General features: G+C 40.3%; 1 protein-coding gene across 2 annotated transcripts in view; it reads right to left on the reverse strand.

Annotated features, from left to right (window-relative positions):
- Akap6 (A-kinase anchoring protein 6) overlaps window positions 1-25,900 on the reverse strand; it is a 436,130-nt gene that overhangs the window by 10,458 nt on the left and 399,772 nt on the right. The gene's annotated exons all lie outside the window — the stretch shown is intronic.

The raw sequence follows: 25,900 nt of genomic DNA on the forward strand, positions 1-25,900 counted from the left end.
TTCTTCTTCTTCTTCTTCTTCTTCTTCTTCTTCTTCTTCTTCTTCTTCTTCTTCTTCTTCTTCTTCTTCTTCATAGCAATGTGTAGGCATAAGGTTATTGTGTAATTCAAGTACTGATTTCTGTACCCCCATATCTGGGTGCAATCCTTGTTCTGAGAATCTCCTGTCTCAATGCTGTTATGCAATTCTCCCTAATTGTCCTCGAATATGTCTATAAATCAGCTTACAACTAATTGCTGAGCAGGGAAGAGAATGGGGCTGGACTTTCTGCCAGCCAGAGGAGGAGGAGTTAGAGGAGGGAGTAGGGGATTCAGCCAAGGCAGAGGTCCAGGAGACGTGAGGAGACATTCAGCAGAGCAAGGAAAGCCATAAAGTACAAGTATCTCTGGGATTTATGCTGGGAGGAGGCCAGACTAGCTTAGAGGGTTAGAATTAGATTAAGACTACTCAGGATTGTGCTGTAAAGCTTGATAAATACATAATGTATCTGATTCTCTATTATTTGGGTGATAGTCTGGTTAAGAGAGAAACTGAGAAACAAACACAATTTTATAAAGATAACTTTAACAGCAGAACAAACAAAGCTCTGCTACAGGCCCAAGGACCTGGCATCACGTGACCATGAACGGGCTCCTCTGAAACTACTACAAAAGAAATCTCCCTTCCCTTCAATTATTTAAGTAATTATTTTGGTCATGTAACGTGAAAATAATCAAAGCAGCTAAAAATAAAACTGTCTGCTAAATGAAGGTTGAAGAGTGGCATCCATGAAATTTCTTAGGGTCCAATTATTCTCATAGCAGTTTACTTTCTGAGTCCTTAGTAGATTACTGTCGATAGCATAAAAAGCCATCATGCCTCTACTTTTGGGTTCTCCACTTTGAGTCCAATTTACCTGGGAACCTAGAGTAGAGTTCACACCTTCCTTTTTCTTTCTTTTCCGGGCTCTGCCATGAGAACTAGGCTCTGCCTCTTGTTAGACCCAACATGAACAAAACCACATCTTCTTGAGTGTTCCAGGGCAGCGCCTTACTCATTGTTTCCTCCATCCCCTGCTTCACTTGTTCGTGCTGAGAGAGATTTCACTTTGACTCTTGTTAACTGTTACTATTGGTCCTGCCTGTGCTTCTGACAGGTAAGATCTTCCAGTCCTCAATGATAACTGTCTGAGGGCTTCCCTGACTGTCAGGGAAGCCTAGCCTAGGTGCCCTTATATTGCTTTCTGCCTGTCTCGTGAGAAGTCTATCTTCTCTTGGCCCTCTACACTTTGCCTCTATTTATGTAAAACGTAATGATGTGTGTAAAACGCTGATGGCTCCTTCAGCACCCTTGTTGTCCAGCTATGTGGTGACATTGTGGAGCCAAGGAAGGCGATAAAAGCATCGTGGGTCCTGACAGGTTCTCCCACAGACAGAAAGAAGAAACAGCATCCTCGGGTCCACTTACACTCATGCTCAGGGGGCTATTTGGTGGCCTGACTGCTCCACCAGCTTCATTACCTTATACAAGTTATTTAAGCTTTCTGAGCATCAATGCCATCACCTATAAAACAGATACAGCTCTATTGATCTTTCAAAATGATTCTCAGATGAAATGTGGAATAATTATAAATTCCCGGGGAAGCAGTCAATATTTGGTAACTAATCTTCACCATGTGCAGAATTGCTCATAAGCAACTGGCCTCCTCCTTGGCTATCTCCTTTTCCCCATTCCTTCCAACTTACTCTTTAAAGCAGTTCCTGATCTGCTACCTAAGTAGAGGGTGAGACCTCTAACAAGCCAGGGTTTTCTCACTACAAGTCAGATTATCTCAACCGGCTGGTTGAAAAATGGGCCATGATCCTTTCGTTCTTTAATGGTAGGAAGAAAACCTCACCTGGAGTGTATTAGGGCATGTTCATGAAGTCTCAGTTCTTCCTAAAACTAATGGTTAAAGGCTGCTGCACAAACACATTAAGTGTGGATATAGAAGAGATTTTCCGTATAGCCCGATTTAGTTTAAAAGAGTTCCAGTTATAAGGTAACTTATAATTATAATTAATTAGAGGCTATTTAAATTTTTTTCTGAAACAGATCTTTCCCGCTGCCAACATTCTAGCAGTCAGTCTAGTACATGGCGAGTTATCACAGCCCTGAGATGCCGCATCCATTCACCAGGATGAATTTCTATTACAATTTCTGTTTATTCTTTGCTACTGATAAAAGAAAGGACTAATGGCCAGTGTGCATAGCTAGTGAATGTTAAAATCTTCAGCTGGAGGGCCAATCAATCAGTCCACTCAAATAGTGTATTAATCTCAGACGCTATCTTGCCTGAAATGCACTCATCCTGCTGAGAACTAGTTAACCGAGGCTCCCACAGGCTCCCTGCTACTCTGCTGACTTGTGCCAGCAGAGGCCTTTCCAGTGGGGTCTCACACCTGTGCACCTGGCTGGAGACACAAGATTGTGCCTAAGCGATGCTGGAAGCTCAGGCCGTCTCTGGACACGGTTTTGGTTCAGAGACTGCCTTCTGGACTAACTACTCAAGCCTGTGAAAGGACAGAGCTCAGAGCGTCTGAAGGAACAGCTCAAAAGTGGTTAGGATAAAACATTTCCGTAGGAAAGGATTAAACTTGGTTTATGTTTTGACTTTAAGTCTCTTGTTCTTTAAAACTTTCTACAATTGCCTTGTATGATAATTCCAGGGGATCTCTGACTGGATCTATGAGGAAATCATTCACTTTATAATTTAAAAATTTCCATATTAAAGAAGTCTTCACTCTGCCTCACTCATTTCCTTCCTGGTTGACCTTGGCAGCTGTTTTCACTTTCTCTTCTCTTCCTTCCCCATCTATAATCCTTTTGTAGGATTGAGATTTCCTCCCTCTTGCCCAACAGTTTGTATTCTGAAGATATGGTTCACCTGAATGGTTAAGATATTACTTGCTAAACCTTTCCTTAGATTTACAGGAGCCACAACATCTCAGGCTCTTTGTAATGTTCCCCAGACCCTAGTCTTTGGCTCTATGAACATTCATTATAATGCTCTAAAAAAAGACATACTATAAGTGACAAAGACCCCCTTTCAGTACTTTCCTGACCTATTACGTTCTCTCTCTAGACAAGCCTCCCTCTGGACCCTCAAAACCCTAAAATAGACTTTTGAGGATCTAAGTCCTCCATCTTATTCATGGCCAACTTTACATATGCCAGTTTCTTTCCCTCTTGAGTCTACATTAGCCTTCAGGTGGAGGACAGCCTTCACCTCGGTTCTAGTAACGCCTTCCTGTTCCGTATTAAATTCTGTCAGTATGTTAAAAAAAAATCTCCATTTCCTTAGAATTTAACCCAAACCATAAAGCATACGCCCTGGGGCAAGCAGACAGACAAAAGGGTATTTATATAGCTAAATAGTCACTGTTAGTGCAACCATTGGGGGACAGTAAAGCACACACATTGACAGAACTGTCACTTCCTTGGCTGACAGGTCAACATAGTCAGTAATGCTCAAAGCAGCTAAGTATGTGATTTACTATTGTTATTGTAATTTGTAAAGAAATTAATTAGCACTTCTTTAAAAACATGTACATAGTCCCATACTTGACAAACTGGTAAGTCCATATGGGTTCACACCACAATCTAAGAGCTCTCGAATAAAGCCAAATGGATGGAGAATAGTAAATGAGGACCCAATGGAAAGCCTGTTTGCAGAAATAATTGATATAAATTAATTCAGGTATGGATCTTTCATTCATAAGTTTGTTCAGCTGGGTTTTAGGGGGTAAAGGAGAGAAGGTTCCAGAGAAGTGAGATGCTAAGGGACTTGTCCTTCAGGCAGAGGTTTATTAATACCTGCTGCAAGACAGAGGGACCTTGAGACAGGGCCCAGGAGACAAACAAGGATTCTTCTTTTAAGTTTAGCAAGAGAAGGATGTGAAAGCAAGCTTAGCTAAGTCATGACTTAGGCCTGTTACAGCAACCGTGGTCACACCTCCTTCGTCCCACCCACTACCTGGCAAAGGTGGAGGAGCAAGGAGTATGTGACTTATGCTGTGTGACAGAAATCATCCTTCTCTGGGTGGAGGAAGGGGACTAGGTTAACTGTTGACAGTGAAACACAATAGTTCAGGCTGCCTGCAATCTTGGATGGCAGGAAAGCTGCTATGTATGTTCTTGTCACACCTCTATGTTTGTGGCCTAATTTCCTGGAAGTTCTGTTTCCCTATCAGTGTGACATGACAGTTTCATGACAATAGAATTTTGTCCTAAGTCAGGATAATATATAACTACACAGACACATACATGCTTCTACGCATGTGTCCAAGAAACAAGTGGAATTAGTTGGGGCTAGTTTATGTGGTATTTCTATTCTCCAGATAAGATTATTTAGATTAACATAATACATTAAAAAGAAAGGAAAAGTGCTTGGAGTAGTGATGAAATAGGAACCAAGCTTCCAGTGAAGAAGGCGTATCTATCTGTATCACTGCCCTCTGCATCAGATGAATTTAATTGAGTTAGGTTTTGCAGATTGCTCTTCTAAAATTTTCTTAGAATTTTCATGTTTAAAGATTTAAAATTTTAGGTGTGTTCATAAGTAACATTATTACTTTAAAGAATGGAAATGGAAAAGAAAACAAAACAGAACAGCAGCCTGGTAAAGACCTGATGCAGCTGTCTCTGGATGTCTCACCAAAGAAACTTCTCATGTCAACAGAGAGGCCAGCACAGGAAACCGCAGCCAACCAAAATGAAGAGCTGTGGAGCCCAGTGCCAGCTGACGCATACATAAAAACCACTGCTCTGTAGGCTCAGGGGTCACACCGGATGAGTCTGTGGAAAGGTTCCACGAGGTAGAATTACACCCATGAAGTCTCACCGACATGGCTGCTGAAACATGACCTGAACAAGTATGGCATCAGTAGACATGCGAAGGTGGACAGGAGGGCTCACAGGCCTCAACCACGCACACAGAACTACAGAGACCTGAGGAAGGCTGATGGTGGGAGAGATTATCTTCCCCATGGGAGAGCACTGGTTACCCCATACCAGATTTTCAGCCCGGAAGTCATATACATGCAAGTGACATTATACAGATTGAGCAGGCTGTATTTATGTATTTACACACACATGCACATGCACACACAATGTAAATACATGATAACAATGCAGAAAGAGGTTCATGAATTTAAAAGTGATCAAGGGAGAGTTTATGTGAGGGTCAAGAAGAAGAGAAAGAAAAGGGGAAATGATGCAATTATATTATAACCTCAAAAACCATTTAAAGTCGTGTTTCTTGAGGGATGTCATTGAAAGATGTGACCTTTACAAAGGATCTCAAAAATACTAAAATACAAAAATAGACTGAATGCTTCTATTATAAAATCTTGCATTTTAATCCGTGCTGCTTCTTCTAGACTAGATGCTGAGACCCTTTAACTCAGGTCCTCACGTGTGGTGACCCCCAGCCATAAAATCATTTCATTACTACTTCACAACTACAATTTTGCCACTGTTATGAATCATGGTGGAAATATCTGATTGCATAATATTATATTTGGGCCCCCCAGGTTGAGAACCGCTGTTCTAGACCCAGCCCAACAAGCTGAATAAGCACAGCCACACACAGAAATCTAGGAAGAAAGATTTTTACGTAGAAAATTCGATACTACAGAAAATTATATGAGCTGTATTCATATTGTTATAGCAAAAGAATTGAGAGAAGCAAAACAAATGAGGTCTTCAGTCCTTGGCAAAGAAGGCATGGTGCAGAGTCAGCCCTTGGCAGCAGGAATGCATGACAAAGGTGGAACATATCACAGTCAACAGTCAGAGAGCAGGCCAGGGACCAAGGGTCCGGCAGCTCCTCCAAATGCTCAGCCCCAGGAGCCCACTTCCTTCGGCCGGGCCATACTTCCCACGTGCCTTCCCACGTGCTCCCCAGCCTCTCTTCACAATAACAAACACCAGGGCATGAGCTTATGAGGGACAGTGGAAGATACACACATCAGTGTGTGAGAGAGGACTGGACATCTGGGGAACAATGCAGAGAGAGGGGAGAAAATGTAGGGAGAAGGCTGGGAGAATAAATTTGAATCAGGAGAAATAGCAAAAGGTAATAACTACACTTCTTCATTTGCACAGTACTTTCCTTAACTCCCACCTTTAACCAAAATGCATTAGAAATATAATTACATTTTAGATTAAATGTAGTTGGAAATTAAATAAAAACACCAATAAGTCCTTGTAAAGCAGAGAGATAATTGTATAATAATTCTGAGTTTGCATTACTTTGTCTCTTATTGAGCAGAGACTTAATTCCAAGTAAAGAAGAGAAACATAAAAAATAAGAGGAAAAGAAAGCTGCTTGCTGCCTCTCAGCTGAATGTTTGTTTGGGGTAGAAACAAACAGATGCGGTGACTGTAGCATAATCTGTGCTCTTTTATAAGCTATCTAGCGTATAAGTTATCGGTAGCAACATGGTGCTGGCTTTGTAGACTGTTGTGGGCAGACCTGTGGGGACAACAATGGCAGCTCTCAACACCTCTTCACCGGGCTGCAGCGAGAAGATGACAGGGCCTAATGTGAGATAATTGTGACTGGGTTCACATTACCAGAGCTGGTTAGTGAACATACACTGGAGTCGGTTAGATAAACACTGACAGGTCCCTTGCTTCAATCATGCTGGAAATGTGGTGAGGCCTTTGTGTGTGTGTGCGTGTGTGTGTGCGGAGTGTGCTATAATTAGGTTCATTCTACAGGAAAAACCGAGTGAGAAAGGCACCAAACCATCCTCATCCAGGCCCATAGTCGAAGGACTTTCTAATTTTTTGAAAATAATCTCCTCTTTAAAAGTTGGGTCTATTGTCTTGGAATTCTATTGCAGCTGACACATTAGAACAATCAAACTCTTCTCACTATCAGATTGACAAGAATGTTTAAGAATGTTTGTTTTAAAATGCTTCAGAAAAAATTTTGAAAGTCTACCTCACACAAGTGATCAAAAAATGTTCTTGCGAATTTTTTTTTTTTTTCCATAATGAATCTGCTCAGAAGCTCAAAGTAGACAAGATCTGGCCCTCCTACAAATCTCACTAAAGTGAGAGTGGACATGAACACATTTCCTCCTCTGGCTATGGTGGTTTGCATGAGAAACAGTCTCTTTAGGCTCCTGTGTTTGAACACTTGCTTCCCAGCTGGTTGTGCTATTTAGAGAAGTCACAGAACCGTTAGGAGGAGAGCCTTGCTGGTGGAATCACATCACTGGGGGCAGGCCTGGAGGCCTTATAGCCTTGCCCTGCTTCCTGCCTGTCTATCTGTGTTTCCCATGTGTGGATGAAAGTGTGACCCACACTTCCCACTATGACCAAGTTTATCCTCCTGGACCCTTTTTTCCACAGTCTGCTTCCTATCAGAGTACTTTATCACAGCCGACAGAAAATTAACCAGTGCAAGCATAATCTAAAGTTGCTGAAAATTAAAAAGCTCCCTCAAAAAAAAAAAAATCCAGCAGTGGAAGATAGAAGTGTTCCTTCCATAAATAAACTTCATGAGGACAGGAACCTAGCCTACCCTGTCTCTGGTGTAGCCCAGCATACAAAATACTTGATGATGTAAAACAGATCTCAAAATAAAATTGTCAAGTGAAGTGAAAGAAGAAGAGCTTACTCTCAGTCTCCCAGATTGTTGTGGGAAGACAGAAAAAGGTCATGGGGTTAAACTGTACTCTGCAAACCAGCAAGGCATGCCACTGCTCAGTTATAAAAGCTAATAGCCTCAAGAAGTTGGGCAGTGTAAGGCAGCACACACAAACACATTTCGTTGTCATGTGATATCCATGGATAATGTTCCCAGAAGTGCTCCGGAGACCAAACTCTGAGAATGCTGGGTTTCATCCAGGGCTGGGGATCAAACTCTGGCCTTGTGTGGACTGGACAAGTGTGATACCCACAGAGCCATGTTCCCAGCCCTAAATTTCTGGTATGAAATGATCTCCCTGAAGCACTTATCATTTGGAATACTCTATGTCATTGTCTAATGCCTGTTCCAGTGCGGACACTCTCGGGGGCTGCTACCCTGCTCTGGCTGAGGGAGAGTGACAGGCTTCTGCACATAGACAGTTTCTTCCCCCAAATATTTTTATCATTGTCTGGTTGCATCTATGTGTATAAGTCAAGGGCAGGCTATATTACATTACTTCATTTATTACCAGAAGAGGTAAATATGCGGAAATATGTAATCTCAAAAATATTCAGAATAGGCGAATTTAGAGACAGAATGGAGTCAGGTCATTTCCAGGGGGCTCTCATCAGGGAAGAAAAGATGCTCTGGCTTAATAGGTCTAAAATTTCCTTTGAGTGATGAAAATGTATTCAAAGTAGAAACAGTAGTTGAATAATACCATCAATGTACTAAAGACTATGACGTGACTTACTTTAAATGATTACTTTAGTGTGAACTAAGAAAAAAGCCACTGAATTAATAAAAAAAAATACTGAAGGAGGAGGAAGGTTCACAGGCAATCTGTGGGCACGTGGGCCCACCAGGCTGTCTACCACCTTCGAACAGAATTGGAGAAACCATGGCAGCCTCAGATGACACAGCCAGCTCTCATTGTCCTACCATTTCTCTCACTACTCCAGACTTGGAGCGCATCCCAACAGTGTCCTTACTTCACAAGAAAAGATAAGACAAAACAAACAACCCATTTAATGTGTAAATTTTGTTTTCTTTGTGAACACTGATAAATATGCTAGCCCAAGCCTTGTATGCAGAGAAATGGTGCTTTTATAGAGAAGCAATATATTTGTGCCAATGAATTAAGGACATTTAGATATTTCATAATTTCTATACAAATCTTAAGTGTGTAACTTCATTGTTGGTACTATTAAAGCTAGGTGGCAATAAATCAATGCCAGTACCAACCTTGATTCTTTTGTAAAAAGAACTTTTCACATTGTGTCTTTGTTTTTCTTTTCCATGGCAGTAGGATCTCAGTATACTGGCCACGCTGTTTTCAAGCTTGAGCCATCCTCCCACCTCCGTCTCCTGAGTTGCTCCCATGTACCCAGGGCGTTGTGCCCCATCATGTGTCCTCAACTGCTAACCTCCAGTGCAGAAAAGAATTACTTTCACATCCAACTCTAAATTCTGTACTAGAAGAAACTATAAAATAACCTATTTCTACCAGTAAATAAACTAGTTTATCTTGTCCATTGCTTTGTATGCACAAAACTGAAATTTTCATTCAACCTGGAACAGACTCAGTAGGAAAGAGGATTATTTTTCTGCTCTCAGTCATTATCAGGTATGTCCTTGGAATTTTCCTCCAGATTTCAAAATGGTGCCCACATTTAAAAAAAAATTAAATATAATAGTAAACTAAAATACTTTTAAATTAAAGAAAGTTCTTTTTTCCTACCTATTCAGGATTACACAGACCTGAAATAACTACGAGGAAGTTCTAATGAAAAATAACCCCAAATGAAACAGTAGAAATTCCAAATGGAGCAGAAGAATGGTGCTGAGTTTACCTAATGTATGCAAAATCTAGGGACAACATGCAGCTGGGCAAAGAGTTCCCCCAAGGGAAACATCTCACCTCATTTTTCCAGCTTATTCTAGCTGTTGGGTATTTGCATTTTGGGTATGAGCATTGAAAATTTTTAGAATCATAACATAAGATTCTTAGAATGATCTGGAAGTAGCATAAGATACAAGGAAAGCTTTGCCAAGCACAGATGTCTGCCTGAAAAGTCACTCATCAGGTAACAGAGAAGGGTTAGCTTTTGTTCAGCATCTTCCCTTAGAAAGCGCTGAGTTTTTTCTCCCTCTGTAGTTTTGCTCTCTGTGGTTCCAGTGGTGCAAGACCAACTGGGGCCTGAAGATATTTAAAGGGAAACTCCAGATATGAGCAGTTCATAACATCCAAACTGAGCACCTTTCTCAGTAGTCTAACAAAATCTGTCTCCCCTGCCCACTTTACCTTAAAAAGAACCAGCTGCTTGTCTAGCACATCCACTGTGTGTGGGATGCCCACCAGCTGATCACAAGGTAGACACTTTCCTTCGCTCAGTTTCTTACACTCAAGTCACAAGAGTACTGATGCTGCCATTTTGAATTTGCCAAAGAAAAACCATATCGTGTGTTGTTCAAGCAAAAAGGTGAAAGTTCTTTGTGTGGAAAGACAAAGCTGAAAGTGGAGGTTGGTAAGGTGTACTATGAGAATAAAGCTAACTTTAAAATTGCAAAGGAAAAGGAAATTTGTGCTAGTTTTGCTTTCAAAACTCCAATAGCAAAAACTATAGCTACAGTGTGCGATCAATGTTTTGTTAAGAAGAAAAATGTATTAACATATGTATGTATAGGAAAACAACACGGTACTCAAACACATAGGGTTTAGTATCCATGGTTTCAGTGAGGGATCTTGAATCGTATTCCCAGGAACTAAGAGGGAAGGACTACCATGTTCATTGAGAGGACTTTATATCTGTTCATTTCCATGGATATACACAATGGCATCCAACATTGTGACATCACTGTTCTTAATTACTTATTCCTCTTGGAATAAGTATGGCATGACTTTTCTTTCCTCTAAAATGCTAAGTTAGTGATTAAAATGCATCATTCTGAGGAACAGCACATGCCATTTTTCTCTGCTCCAGCTTTCCTCAACTAGTCAACTAAAATTGTTTGCCTCACCTTCGTAATCTGATTGGCTCAAAGGTTAATTAGTAGACAGGTCAGCTGGTGACTCATTCTCTTGACATAGTTTAACCCTTGTATCTGATCTTATTATACCTCACGTGATTTATATTGTTGCTGTCTTAGCTGTCTCAGATGGGGGCTAAGATGTCTCAGGGTTGAACGGGTGCCTCCCTTGAGCTGTTCCTGACCACGCCACAAAAACAACTACAGAGCTTGCAAACTACAGCGAATGTGGAGAAGGTTGCTGAAAATTTCAGGATGAATGCTTCTAGTGGGTAACAAATGTTTTGGATAAAGGTTTCCAAGAGATTTTATATTTCTGATTCATAATATAGAATCCTTAGAAATATTAAAATGTAGAATTATGTTTGATATTTTAAGGGAAAAAGACTAAACTTTCTGAAATCTCAATATATTTAAGAACTCATCTTGTTTGGAATATAATCAGTGGCTCTGGGTCTTGTGGTTTGGATATAAAAAAGGCCCAAATAGTCCCCAGCTGGTGGCGGGAATAGATAGATCGTGGGGATGCTAACCTCTGTAGTAGGCTGACCTCTGGGAATTAGGAGGGAGCGCCTCATTGGTGGGAATAAGTCACTGGGGGTACGTTCCTGAAGGCAGCATCTTGTCACCGGCTCCGTCATGTCTTTTTCTCTCTACGTTTGCTGCTGTGAAGTTAGCCGCCGCGCTCTACCACAGGTTCCCAGCCCTGAGGCTCTCCCACACAAGCAATGGAGCCAACCGTGTCTGATCTGAGACCTCTGAAACTGTGAGCTAGGGGAATCCTTCCTCCCTCAAGTTATTTTTTCAGGTGTTCTGTCATATCAGTGAAAGGCTGACTGATGCGGCTCTCACGAAGGTTCCCAGCCAGCTTTCATGTGGCAGCACTTCGGACAGTAACACAAAGCATGGATTTCTACCTCAAAGAGAAATAACTTTAAATCATGAGGAAACAAATATAAATTTATTTTGTAAATGAAAAATAAAATGCAATCTGTAGAGATTAAGGTGCATTTAATCCTCTCTTTTTAGCTAAATATAGCTAGGTGCTCTAAACCTTTAATGTGGGTGCTTAGAAGGGCCACTAAGAAAATACACTGAGTTTGTAGGGCAGATAAGCAAGAACCTGAGCAGCCAGCAGGGCTAATTACCTACACTAGGCCTGCTGGAGTCACTCACTCCAGTCAGGCCCGTCAGGCCCGTGGCAGTGCTGCCTTTGTGGCTGGTGTCTCTGCTGTGCTTGCATTCACTGTGATTGAGAGCATTCTGTACTATATAGATCCTGGTTGCTGTTTCCTATTAATAAATTGGAAGCAATCAGAAAAATATAATTCCAGATGATCTCTACCATTTGCCAGACCAGCCATGCTTCAAAAGGACTTCTCTGTAGGATGCTCTCCATGTGGGTGCTGCTGTTAGGACCCGCCAGGGGCCCCAGACCAACCTGGATTCCCTGTGTTTATCTGCAGATAGCTTCCATATTAAACTGGCAAAGCCTTTACTTTTTCCTGACAATCTAAAGTCCCCCCTTCACCAAATTAATTATTTTCCTTCATTATTTAGCAAAGTACTAGATGGGCTCTGACTCCATAAACTTTAAAGCTCCTTCGTTATGTTCCTGATCAGAGCTTACATTTATTTACACAGTGTCCCATAAACCGAGCTCTCATCAGTGCTGGGAGCCGCTGTGCTGCTCTCTGTGCTGGGGAAGGTGAACCTGGGGAAGATAATTAGCCGCGAAACAATAAGGAGGCTTGCTGGGTAAGCGCTAGTGTGAAAACAGTTACTCCTCACAAAAGAGGGGAAATTAGCTTGCTGGATAAAAAAGGAAGTGTCAGATTGAAGACTGAAAGGCTTGCCAACAGAAGTAGATAGCTCTATGCATCATTAATGAAAATTTTTAACACTTAAACGCCACAGCTGTCCACATTTAAATGCATGTATATGCCATGTGTTTCCAAAGATTAATATGCATGCTAAAATATTTCTTTCCTCCTTAAACTTCTAGATGTTGTCTCTGACTATTTTATTTTGCCTATTTTCTTTCCAAGAATCAACATGCTCCAGCTTTCCAGCATTGTGCCCGCATTTCCAAAGCTCACATACGCCATGCATCCAGGAGATGAGTGGCATGCTCATTATATTTTAACAAACACATTATTTTACATTCATAATACCGATATTTTAGTAAACAGAAAGTTTGTTTTGATTTTTCTGCTTCCCAGAGTGAAGTCTTATGATGTGCGTTTCCTTTCAAAACTTCCCCCTGGAACGCCAGCGCTCCCGGAAGCCGCCCCAGCTTGGCAGAAATTCAGTTCTGTGCAGTGCCAAAAGAAATAGAATAAACAAACACTGCTCCATGCAGCTGGCGAGATCATTTACATATTACTGCACACCAAACATGAAGGCCTGAATATGGATTAGAGCTACGGTGATGACACAAATGTCATATAGATAAAGAGAAACAAAATCCAACACATTGTTGTTTATTTTGCCACTGCTACTGTATGAGTGCTGCTAAGAAAGAAAGGGGGAGGGATTGCGTTTTTAAAAATTGGCCTTCTTTCTCTAGTTAAAGTGGGTTCCTTCTAACTGTAGCACAAGAAAAGAAGGAAGCAAAAAGGCATGAGTTGGACCCCTAGTATTCTCTGGGTTTGCTTTGTCAGTTAAAACAGTTTTAATGTCATCAGTTTAGATGAGGTGAACTAGTGATTTTACAAGAATGTCTTTGAAAATGAAAAAAAAAAAAAAAAGCTACCTGAATGCCTATCCAGCCCCTTTTCCAGCCTTTTCAGCCTAAGCTGAGCTCTAACTGGGTTGGGGCCCACGGAAGGGAGTGGTGTAGGGAGTAAAGGTCCAGTAAAGATGCTTCAGGAAACAGACCACGCAACGGGCAGAATCTGCCTAGCTTCCTTAGCCACTGTGTTTTGGTCCTCAGTTCTGCACACGTAGCTTCTTGCATCCAGTTAACTCTTTGTGATCCCAAAGAGATGGGTGTCCCAGGGAAGAGGCTGTATATTGCTGCAACTCCTTTCTCCCAGCCACATCCTTGGGGAAAGCAAGAGCTGTAAGAAGAGCCAACAGAGGTAACACAGATAAAGATGATGGAGAGGGGATGAGGGATAAAGAAAATATAAGATATTTTGCTCCCTATCACCTTGAACAAAATTGACTTACATGCAAAAATACTTTAAAAATGGATTATCTTAGTAGCTTCTAGAACTTTAACCTCCAGGAGTAATTGTCATAGCTACTCTTGGTTAAGGCTAAAAGAAAAGGGAGATGTCAGGGCTCATGGATTATTCTAATCAACTAAGTATTGTTAAAGCTTATTGTAGAATGGTCTTTAAAATTTAGCATAAGGGAATTGAAGATATTTCACCAAGTGAAGAAAAAAGTACTTTCTTTCAATAACATTTGCAAAATTACTTTGACTAGGACAGTGAAAAACCCCTTATTTCCACAATTCCAAACACAAGAAATGGAACTACATGGCATCAAGTAAAAGCAAATGAGACCCTGTAATAATGGTACGTTGAAGGGCTGATGCCGAGGCGGGGCTCTAGGAAGTGACTTAATCATGAGTACTCTGAATAACCCTGATGGATTTATAAGTCAACAGTTCTTGGGAGGTGATGGAAACTTGTGAGCTAAGACTTAGTTGAAGGGAGGAGGTCCTTGGTGATGGAGACTTGGGGGTTCAGTCTCGTGTCTGGCCCAGCCCCTCATTCTCTCTATTGCACTCTTCTGCCATTAGGTTTTGCTTCACTGGCATCCCAGAAACAATGATTTTGGCTGACGGAAAAGCAACCCTCTGAAACCATGAGCTAAAATAAATCTTTTGTCCTCTGCTTTTCCCAGTATTTGTAGGCGCCACAAACCAAAACCCTAACAACGCACAAGAAAAAGTCCTTGCTTAAAAGGACTTTAAATGTTCTTATGGGAACTTACAAAAATCCCATCGTAAAACTTTAAATGAAACCAGAGACAGCAATGTGCTTATTATTATCCTGCATATCACTTCCAAACCAAACTTCCTAAAACAAATTCTTACACTGTACTTCTTTTCTCATAAAACCAAACCACCCTTATTTACACACATGAAAACACGCACACACTTAACTTTTAATAGATATTTTTTGTTCTAACTTACTGTGGCTTTTTAGACCTTCCATAATCTGGTTATATATAATGACTGGCATTCTATGTGTAGCAGTTCTATGAAGCTAACATTCACAACAACTGCCTCATTTATGATCCCTGCTCCTGTAGCACTGTATCTTTGCTCTTAGAAGATATCCATTAACTTTTTGTTTTTGTTTTTTGAGGCAGGGTTTCTCTGTGTGGTCTTAGCTGTCCTGGGCTTACTTTGTAGACCAGGCTGGCCTTGAACTCACAGAGATCCACTTACCATTAACATTTTTAAGTGAATGAATGGATGAATGCATGTGGGTTCCATTTTTTTCATTTAACTTTTTCAAAATTCAGTCATAAATTCTCCTGAAGAATAATTTCAAAATCACTTTCCCCTCAGAAGTATATACCTCTCTCATTTCATTCTTACATTAGAAGTAGAGTCATATGATTTAACACAGTCATGTATTCATTTAAAAAATATTCATTGTACCTAACACGGTACTGCCCAGACACTGAACACACAGAAAGCATCTCATAGTTTCATAGTTAACTTTGTAACAGACATTGTCATTTCCATCCCAAACTCAGTTTGTACAAATTGACTCATCCATGTCTGTATTGTCTTAGGGTCAGTATGTATGGCTTGAAAGTTCATTCAGAGTGAACATGCTCTGCTTTTCTGGAGCAAATCTCAGAATAGCAAGCATGTAACAGGTACTCACAGGGTATTTCTAGATTATTGGTAGGTTCATTCTCTCCTAACCATAACCCAGCAGAAACAGCAACAAACACACATGAAAATAGATTAAAAATTCAGAATACAGTGCACACTTGCTGGTCAACAGTAATAAACTGCAGCATTATGGCTATAGGAAGAATATTTTTTTATCTATGTTAAAATAGCTTTAGCTTTGATATTTTGAGCCTATGGGCTTAAACCTATAATGTTTTATGTACTTTCTTTTACACACACAAAAATTTACCTTTTTAATTTTGATATTTTAATTTCATCCTCCCATAATGGAAACACTATATTTGTCTGATATTCAGTAAACGCAGTCATAAATATGTTTAAAATTTATAAACATAATCAGGGGAAACAACAGACCAGAATAAAAATGAAAACCAGAATCAGACTATTCTCCCTGTACTGGGATGAGACAATTATTTGACACTTGTGGCATTTTCACTCAAATGTTTGCTCTCACATCAGAATTTAATGTGACTTCACAATCAACTAGTACTGAGACTTAATGCCTGTTTTTCTAGACCAGAAATGCGGGTCCCTTTTCAAGCCACAACATGGAGAAAGCGCTAACACAGACTTGCATACTGGGAAGTAAGCAAAGCCAGGGTTGTGCACTGCCGTAGGCCACTCATCTGTGTTCTCTGCAGGGTCTCTGCCCTGCAAGGACTTCAGTGTCTTCGCTCATGGCTAACCAACTCAGAGCACAGACAAAGCTCTGCACAAGGACACAAGAGCTTTCTGTGGTTGGTTATATAGGACTATGTCAGAGGCAAAGGGTGCTCCAATAAGAACCAAGTGTCAGGTTGGCATAAGAATGGAGATAAGTAGTAGCCTAAGGCAAGGCATTACAAACTCTTTAGGCAACGCCATTCACTTGTGCTATAAACACATAGTGATAAAATATGTTCATATTTTCAGCAAATTTAATTTTTTAAAGATTTATTTATTTATTATGTAGACAATGTTCTGTCTGCATGTACACCTGCACATGGGAAGAGGGCAGCAGATCTCATTATAGATGGTTGTGAGCCACCATGAGGTTGCTGGAAATTGAACTCAGGACCTCTGGAGCTGCAGTGCTCTTAACCTCTGAGCTATCTCGCCAGCTCGTGAGTTTATTTTTTTAAACTTTCCAAAGTAGAAAAAAAAAAAAAAGATATGGTTTGTAGCTAGTTGGTCAGATTATTATCTATGATATGATACCACGAAGAGATTCAGTCTATTCTAGGAGGTCAAGAAAAGCTTTTCTGAGAAATGAGATTGTAGTCAATTTTTGGAGAACAAGAACTTTCTGAGCGGGAACTGAGGGCAGAAGAAACAAGGCTTTGAGGTAAGAGGGAGCAGTCTTCACTTGAAGGCTTGACATCAAGCAGAGGGACTGGCCTCCAGGGGGAGTAAAGAATGGACTAGAAACAAACCTGGACAAGCACAAAGGGGCATCATCAGATTAGTACCTTTAAGAGAGTACCCAGGCTTCAGAAGAAAAAGACAGGAGACACGAGAAAGGCTGTGGTGCTGGTACTGCTAAGAACAAGAACAGCTCGTGTACTGAGTGCTGGCTCTGTGTACCAGCAATGGCACAAGTGCTCTATGCAACCTAATCACTGGCCAAGATTCCTGAACTAACCTGGCAATAGTGCAGTCATCAGGCAGTAGCGCCCATCAGCTGGCGGCACAGGACACAGCGAAGAGGGGAGGAGGACCCGTTCTTCGCCTCAACACTCCTGAGATCTACAGTACTGCAGAAGGATCAGTTTGTCAGGAAAGATTAGAACAAACAGAGTTTGAACTGCTGTGGGGAGCTCTCTAGAGAGCTGCAGTCCTGACTTTGTATGTCTGGAGCTCCTGAAGCTATGGGTGGGGTGAGATTGCCTAGAGAGAAGAATAAGATAAAAGGATCAACTGGACTTGAAAGCCCGGTAGAGCAGGATGAATAAAGCAAGGGGAAATATCAACCAGATATTTCAAGAGTCTTCAGAACGAAACTGGGGCGAAAGAGGTTTAGAGAGCTAAGCAGGAAAATTGTAGGAAGAGCTATTTTTTTTAATAAAATGATATATTATAATACAAAAACCCTTTTAAAACTAGAAAAATATAAGGAGAATAATAAAACATAAAGTCTTTGACATAATCCCAGTAACTATTTTACATAATCCATGACACATAAAACACATGTTAAAAATCGACATGCATGCATGGCATTGGCAGCATTATACACACACCTTGTCTCTGCGCTGCGCCAGGCACTCTAGACGATAAAACCTGTGAGGAACGTGGCTTTAATTACTTTAGATATTCTCAAGAGTCTACTGGGAGCATATTTTAGACCTTAATATTACTTCCACTTAGGGAAAGGATTTTTAGAAAGCATAAGGTCTCATCACAACTGGCTACATTGTCTTCCTCTGTGGCCTGGCAAGGCTGCTCCTCCCACCCCAGAGGGAGGAAATCAAAGAGCCAGCCACTGAGTTCATGCCAGAACAGTCCCTGCTCTCCTTACTAGGGTACCCACTTTGAGACTGAGTCTATGGGCTACAGGTAAGCAAGGTCTTTTTTTTTTTTAGGTCCTTTCCATGCATAGTCCTTGGTTGGGATATCAGTCTCTGCAGTGTCCCCAGGGCCCATTTTGTTTTTGTTTTTTTGGGGGGAGGGGGTTCTGTTGTTCTCCTTGTGGAGCTCCTGTCCCCTCCAGGTCTTTCTATCTCCCCCTTCTTTCATAAGATTCCCTGCACTCTCTCCAAAGTTTGGTTATGAGTCTCAGCCTCTGCTTTGATACCTCAATCAGTAGAATCTTTCAGAGGCCCTCTGTGGTAGGCTCCTGTCTGTTTCCTGTTTTCTGCTTTGGAGGACAAAGTTTTAAATTAAAAGATAAAGACTTTTGAGAATCCCCTAAAATGTCACTTTGCATTTCTTCCTGGCTACTTAGGTTGGATGCTCATACATGGTTTATGAACTATTTTATTTACTGATTTGTGACCAGTCTGGTCATATCCTTTGGCACTTTAAAATACATATGTTTAGAACTAGGTAGACAGGCTAGTGCAAAATGTTTCCACAGTTTCAGTGAGATCCATCTGTGGAGGCTTGTGAGGTTATGGACTTTGATTTCTAAACATAGTGGGATTACAATGTATCTTTAATGAGGTTGATGGAACAATCACAGCAGAATTTTGGCCATCTAAGCCAGACACACTTCTGCTGCGTGCACTGGAGGAGGCACCTGGAGATAAGTATGCTAGCATGGAATGGAATCTGGTCTACCATCGGTGACTCTGGCAGGAGGGTGAGTTGTGTGCATGTGTTAAGTCTTCGTGATGTATATCCAAGAGTCTTTTTACGGCCCTTTTCATCTGGAGAAAGGGAATTTCTTGGGCATCAACCTCTCTGGTCTTCCTATCATAACTAAGCAGGTGGACAAACTAAGAGACAATGGGAGGGGTGACATGAAAGACACAGGCACACTTAGAAACCGCAGTCAGTGATAGAGAAGGCATCTTCCCTCCGTCCGTTATCACTACATCAACATGGCTCCACTAAACAGTGAGTTAGAGCTACAGGCCATAAAAGGTATTTGAGGAAGGTTCTTAGGAAATTCTAAAGATAAAAGGAAAAATAAGGGAGACAAAAGCAAGAGCAGTAAGAAATTCAAATCTCTGCACAAAAAGAGTTATAGTTGCAGCTATATGAGATACAGCTAAGCTCCTCGCCAGATTACTATAAAATTCACACAAAGGGCCCATTTAATTTAGTTTTTATTGCCTAACCCTCCATGTCCATCTTTAAACAACAACAATATACATACGCTAAAGAGCTAGGGGAAAAGAGTTTGAAGAGATGAGCATTAAGAACATTCTCAATATGACAAGAATTTTAGAATTACCAGAAAGTTTTAGATAACTATGATTAATATATTAAATCCTCCAATGGAGAAGTCAACAACATGCATATATAGGTAATATAAGAAAAGACAGAACCACTAATAAAACACAATTAAATGCTAGAAATAAAAATCTAAAACTGTAAGTTAAGTCAAGAAAATATGTAAAGTGTTAATAGACTAGAGATAAACAAAGGATCAGTGAGATGACAATAATAATTTTTTAAATTCCTAACTGAAGCGCTAAGAGAGAGTGACCAGTAAATAAAGAAAATGTGTAACACATACACAATGGAAAATGTCTATTCATAAAGAATGAAATATAGTCATTTGAAGAAAAATGGCATGATTTAGAGATCATCATATTTAAAAATGAGTCATACACAAAGTCAAACATCATACAATTTCTCTCATAATTGAAAGCTTGACCTTAAAATGCTCAGCTTTGAATAGAAGGGACAATATTTGGGAAGAACAAAAGAAATAACAGAAAAGATGAGAACAAAAAAAAGGTAATGGGAGGATGGATGTGATCAAGCTACAGTAATGGGAGTTTTGGTGTCTTTAAAAACTCAGTTATGCTGTGTAAATATGTTTTTGTTTTAATCCCAAGTGTGGGATTTTAGTTGGGCTATACTTTGTCCACAGTTAATTGTCCTGTGTGGAGTGTGGCTTTTACCAGCTGGTAACGGCCTGCCACGTGCGACACAGAGAGGGGTGTGTGGTGGTGCGTGGTGTTGAGTGTTCGCATGTGGCACATAGCAGTTTGGGGAGATCCGAGACACAGACGGTGTGGCAGTTTAGAGCAGACGGAGAAATGAAGCACAGCAGCTGAGAAGGCTGCTAGCTGCCCCCGATGTTGACAGAGATTGGTAGAGCCCTAAAAGAACCCACTGACCCTAAACAGACGGGAGAAGTGAAGGGGCCCTCTCTCCCCACTAACCTTCTCTTTGGGAGGGTGGAAGGGAGGCTGAGGCCTAAACTCCCAAATAAAATAGAGTTTAAAAATGAGCACTACACCATAGTATATGCACGTATAAAAATAGCGTAATAAAGCATTATTTGTGCTATTGACATGTACCAATAAAAGAAAAAATAAAAAAGGTTTTAAAATAAAAATCCTATGTAGAAACACAAAGAAAAGTTTTTCTCACTGTCTGTAATTTGTTGGCTTATTAAGCACACTGAAGTGATTGAAATCATGACTGACAGAGACAGTAGAAAGAAGAGAGGCTCTGCCTTTGTGACCTTTGATGATGCTGACTCTGGATAAAGTAGTCATCCAGAAATACCACACTGAGAATGGCTACACTGTGAGTAAAAGAAGCCTGGTGGAAGCAGGAGATGACTAGTACTTCCTCGAGCCAGAGAGGTCAAATTGCCCCAGAACCATTGGCACCATTATGGAGGTGGTTTTGGTGGCAATCATAGTTTTGGAGATGGCTACAATGGATTCAGTGATGAAGGAAGCAGTTTTGGAGGAGGTTGGAGGCAATTACAACATTCAGTCTTCAAGTTTTGGACCTAGAAAGGCAGGGAACTTGGAAGGCAGAGGTTCTGGCCCTTTCAGTGCTGGAGGCTAATATTTGTTAAACCACAAAATTACTGTGTGGTGGTTCCAGCAGCTGTAGCTATGGCAGTGGCAAAAAGTTTTAACAACCTCCAGGAAGAGCTTAACAGGAAGGGAGTGGTAGGGAAGCTACAGGTTACATAGGACAGAACTGTGAAGTCAGAAGAGCATGTGACAGCATGGTCTAGCTACTACAAAGAAGACATGTTTTGGACAATACTCATGGGCAGTGCACACCCAGGAATATTCTTGTGACTAATCGTATAACAGATTATTTTAGTTTCTGTTCTGAGGAAAGTAAAGAATATCTCAACAAAGGTTTTCACCCATGCTATTGACTGTCATATGCAATAGTCAATCAGGATACTGAAAAAATGTCTTTTTAAAAAGTAACACGTGATCAGGGCAATAAGATAGATGCCAACAGCAAATAACATGTATTGACCATGTGTTCACAACTGTGGAACGCAGTTTCCACTCTGACTCCTTTAACCCCATGTAACTGAGAATGAGATCTGTCTGTTCATGCAGGTGTACAAGAAAAGTAACTTGCCATAGTAACACAACTAAGGGCCAAACTCTTAATCACAGGATTTGTAATGCTCATGGGAATGATTCGTTTCCCTTGAGAAATTCTCTCTGCATATGGAAAACTCTACAGTTTAACATCATATCTTATATTTAGCATTCAATTATACTTTAAAGCAATTTCTTCCTTCTTTTGTTCCTACTCCCATTCTTCTTCTCTATCCTACTCCTCCTCTGTTCTCTTCCCCTCCCATACCCTTCTCTGACCATAAGTAAACAGAAGAATGAGCATGTATATATTTAAGTGATGCCCTTTCTATCATTGGAAAAATAATGAGAGATTTATGAAATAAAACTAATGTAGGGTAGCGCTAGTAAAAGAGCTTTTTGGTACTTGGAGCCTAGCTAGAAATATTCTAAAGAGGGAAGCTGTTTTTGACATGTATAAAGATTTTTTTTAAACAACCATCTCTCTTGTAAGTAATTAAGTACAAGTAATTACATAATTACTTGATTATGTAGCAGCAGTAAAATTTTACAGGAGGTTTCTCACTTAAACTCTAGCCTTATAAAAATAATTGCCACAAGTCAATTTTATTTTCTAAATGCAGTAATTCTTTCTGCATTTAATTTTTGTTCATGGGGGGAGCTGGAATCTAAGTCTATTTTTGTTTAGTGACCAGAGCCAGAGAAACATATACTTTATTAATATGTTACTACGTTCAGATACCAACTTCAACATTAAGGATGTCTCTTCGGTTTACAATGTGAAAAACACCTAGACAGGAAATGGCATTTTAAGCTGAGGTTGTATTCTAAAGAATGTTTTTAGTCATAATGTTGGAAAATTATTTGTTAGATCAGGGTGAGGATACTATTACCTGTCGAAAAATATCATTTAAAAGTTCTAATTTTTAAAATGTATCACCAATAATAATACAGAGAAAGTGGGAAAGTATTCAGTGAGAAATAAAGAAAAGAGAGAGAGAGAGAAGGAGGAGGAGGAGGATGGCTTTATATAGCCTCCCCTTGTGCGGAGCCTGAGCAATGTAACGTGTCAGATTTCTTCTCTTTTATTTCGTTCATTCTTTCCTTTTTAAAAGTGAGCTGGCTCATCATTGCAATTTTTCTCAAGTTCTTAGAACTCTAATTAAAACGTGGTAATTGGTTATGTTACCTCAATTACCATGATGCATGGACATTGATGCAAAGTGACACCAATTGAATCCCTTGGGTGCTTCACCCTGGGGCCATCCCATTTATTGTGGCCTTATTATTTTCAATTATGTGGCTAGATGTGTTGTATACTTTCAAGGCTATTAAATGTGTAAGGTTTTTCTGGATGCAAAGTTCTGTTCTCAGTAGAACTCTGGAGATGCAGAGCAGACAGAAGAAAATTGTGTGTGTAGATAAAACCTCAACCCTGGATTCACTAAGAACGTGAAGGTGCAATTGCTTAAATCAAGGTATTTCGAAAGAACCTATATTATTTCTGTTTACACATTTGTTTGAAAAGAATTGCTTATTTGCTATTGGCGATGGCTTTGCCTAAGAAAATGGTGATAGAACCATCCACAGGTCCCAGAAGAGATTAAAATTGATAAGAAAACATACAAAAGACAAATTTCTTTCAGCTTTCCATTACTCTTACATTTTTGTTTTGTTTTGTTTCCAGACAAGTTCTCACCAAGTAGCTGGCCTGGTACTCACTATATAGCTCAGGCTAGCCTCAAACTCTGTTTCCCTCTCTTCATGCCACCATGCCTGGCAGAAGTTCTCTTTCTCATATTCCTGCTCCTCCTGCTCTTTTTATGTTCTCCTCCTCTTCTTCTTTTAAATATTTAGCCAATTTTAGTTTCTGAGAATTCATTACACAAACACACTGTATTTATATCATTTTCTACCCTTCTCCTCCCTCCTTCCACTCCTCCAGTGCCTCTACTCCTCCTGAATTCATAGCTTCTTTTATGGACAAAATTTTTTTTATTTTTTTATTTATTACAATTTATTCACTTTGAATCACAGCTGTGGCCCCTTCCCTCAGCCCTCCCAATCCTGCCCTCCCTCTTTCTTCTCTTCACATGCCTTTCCCCCAGTCCACTGATAGGGAAGGTCCTCCTCCCGTCCATCTGATCCTAGACAAAAGATTCCTTGCACTGTAGATAAAGCCTTGGGCCTCTTACAAGGCTAAGCAAAGCTGTAGTGAATGTCTTTCAGATGCATATTTTAAGGCATCTGTCCTCAGAATGAACATGAAAAAAAGAGCAGCCTGAGCCCTGACAGAGCCAAGTGTTTCCCAGAAGGAACTCTACCGGCATTTGTGAGATCTGTGTGTAGGATTGTTTATCCATTCTTTGTTGTTTCAGTCCTGTCCTCAGTGATTACAAACAACTCCCAAACATTCTCCTCAAAAATACTGGAGCAATTCTGCCCAGCATTCTGAAATGATATCTGGATCTTCTCCAGCTTTTCTTTTCTGAAACTACATCCTCAGATATCTCCAAGTTGCAGAAAAAAATCTGGCTTTGTTTCTATCCTTATTGGCCAGCTATCTCCAAATAGGTGTACCATTGAATTGGGAAACCAAGAAAGATGTCATCCAAAACGATCTTCTAAGCATGAAACAGAACATGGTAGACCCTTTAAGTATGCTTCTTTACATTTATTTGAAACTGTCCAAGTGCAATTCTATAACACATTTGTAAACTGAAATCCTGTGATAGACAAAGAATACTTTGTATTACATGACCATGACAACACTATTCTACTGTATCTTGGCTATGTTTTGTGTAATATAAGTTATTCATTAAAACTTTTTGTGGGGACTGGAGAGATGGCTCAGCGGTTAAGAGCACTGTCTGATCTTCCAGAGGTCCTGAGTTCAATTCCCAGCAACCACATGGTAGCTCACAACCATCTGTAAAGTGATCTAATGCCCTCTGCTGACATGCAGGTGTATATGCAGGTAGAGCACTCATATACATAAAATAAATAAATAAATCTTAAAAAATCACCTTAAATTTTTCTATGACTCAGAAGAGAGTTTTGATACATGTTCTGTATATACTTAAAAATTATGTCATCTCCAACCCCATGGGAGAGAGCCAACCACTGACACTATTAAGGATATTCTGTTATACTGTTATACTGTGAGTACAACACAAAGCTGTCCTCTCAGAGGCTCCACTCAGCAGCAGATTGAAACAGATGTGGAGATTCACAGTCAAATATTGGGGGAAGCATAGGGAATCCTGTGGAAAAGGGAGGGGGAGGATAGAAGGACCTGGAGGTGACAGTAGCTCCACAAGAAAATCAACAGAGCCAACTAACTGGAGCCTAGAGGGGCTTTTGGAGACTGAAACATCAACCAAGGACCACGAATAGATTGGACCTAGGCCCGCTATACAGATGTAGCAGATGGGCAGCTCAGGGTTCATGTGGGCTCCCTAGTAAGGAGAGCCAGGGCTAACTCTGACATGGACTCTGTTGCCTGCTTTTTGATCCCCTGGAGGAGCTGCCTTTTCAGGCCTCAGGGGAAGAGGACATGCTCAGTCCTCATGTGACTTGATGAACTGGGGTGGGTGGCTCCCCTTTTTTGAGGAATGGGGGAGGAGAGATGGGAGAAGAGAGACAGAGAGGGTGGGACTGGGAGGAGAGGAGGGAGGAGGCTACAAGCAGGATGTAAAGTGAATAGATAAATTAATTACAATTATGTCATCTTTGTTGTTACTGGATAATACGCTTACCAACTTTTGTTGTATACTTACGATTATCACCATGCTTTGATACGGAGACATACAGTGAAGTGAATACTATAGTTAATAAAATTTGCAAATTCATAATCTCAGACTTAGTTTCTTTGTGTATGTCTGTGGTAAGAATGCCTAAAACCTAACACAGGCCTAGTGTACAAGGCAATATTAGTAAGTATATTTATTCTTTCATACATTAGAACTCTTTATTATTCATTCTGCCATAATTGAAATTTTCATGTTCTTTGATAGATCTCTTTCCATTTTTCCTGTCTCTGCCTCTATAACCACCATTCTGCTCTGTTGTTACTTTAAGATTCCACATACAAATCAGATTGTCTATTATCTTTCTTTTGGTGTCCACTTATTTAACGTCATATGATGCCCTTTAGATTTTTTCTATGTTGTAGTAAATGTCAGAATCTTCATATAAAGAATAAATATGCACATTAAATTTTTCTCAATTCATTCACCAGTGATTACCTTAATTTCTATACCTTGGCTATGGTGGATAATGTTGTGAAGAACAAGGGTATTCAGGTACCTTAACGAGGGGATGCCAGATCAGAGGTTGTGGGCATATACAGTAATTCTATTT

Source organism: Psammomys obesus, unplaced genomic scaffold, assembly GCF_907164565.1.
Source record: "Psammomys obesus unplaced genomic scaffold, mPsaObe1.curated_primary_1811, whole genome shotgun sequence".
In the NCBI taxonomy this organism is placed as follows: Eukaryota; Metazoa; Chordata; class Mammalia; order Rodentia; family Muridae; genus Psammomys; species Psammomys obesus.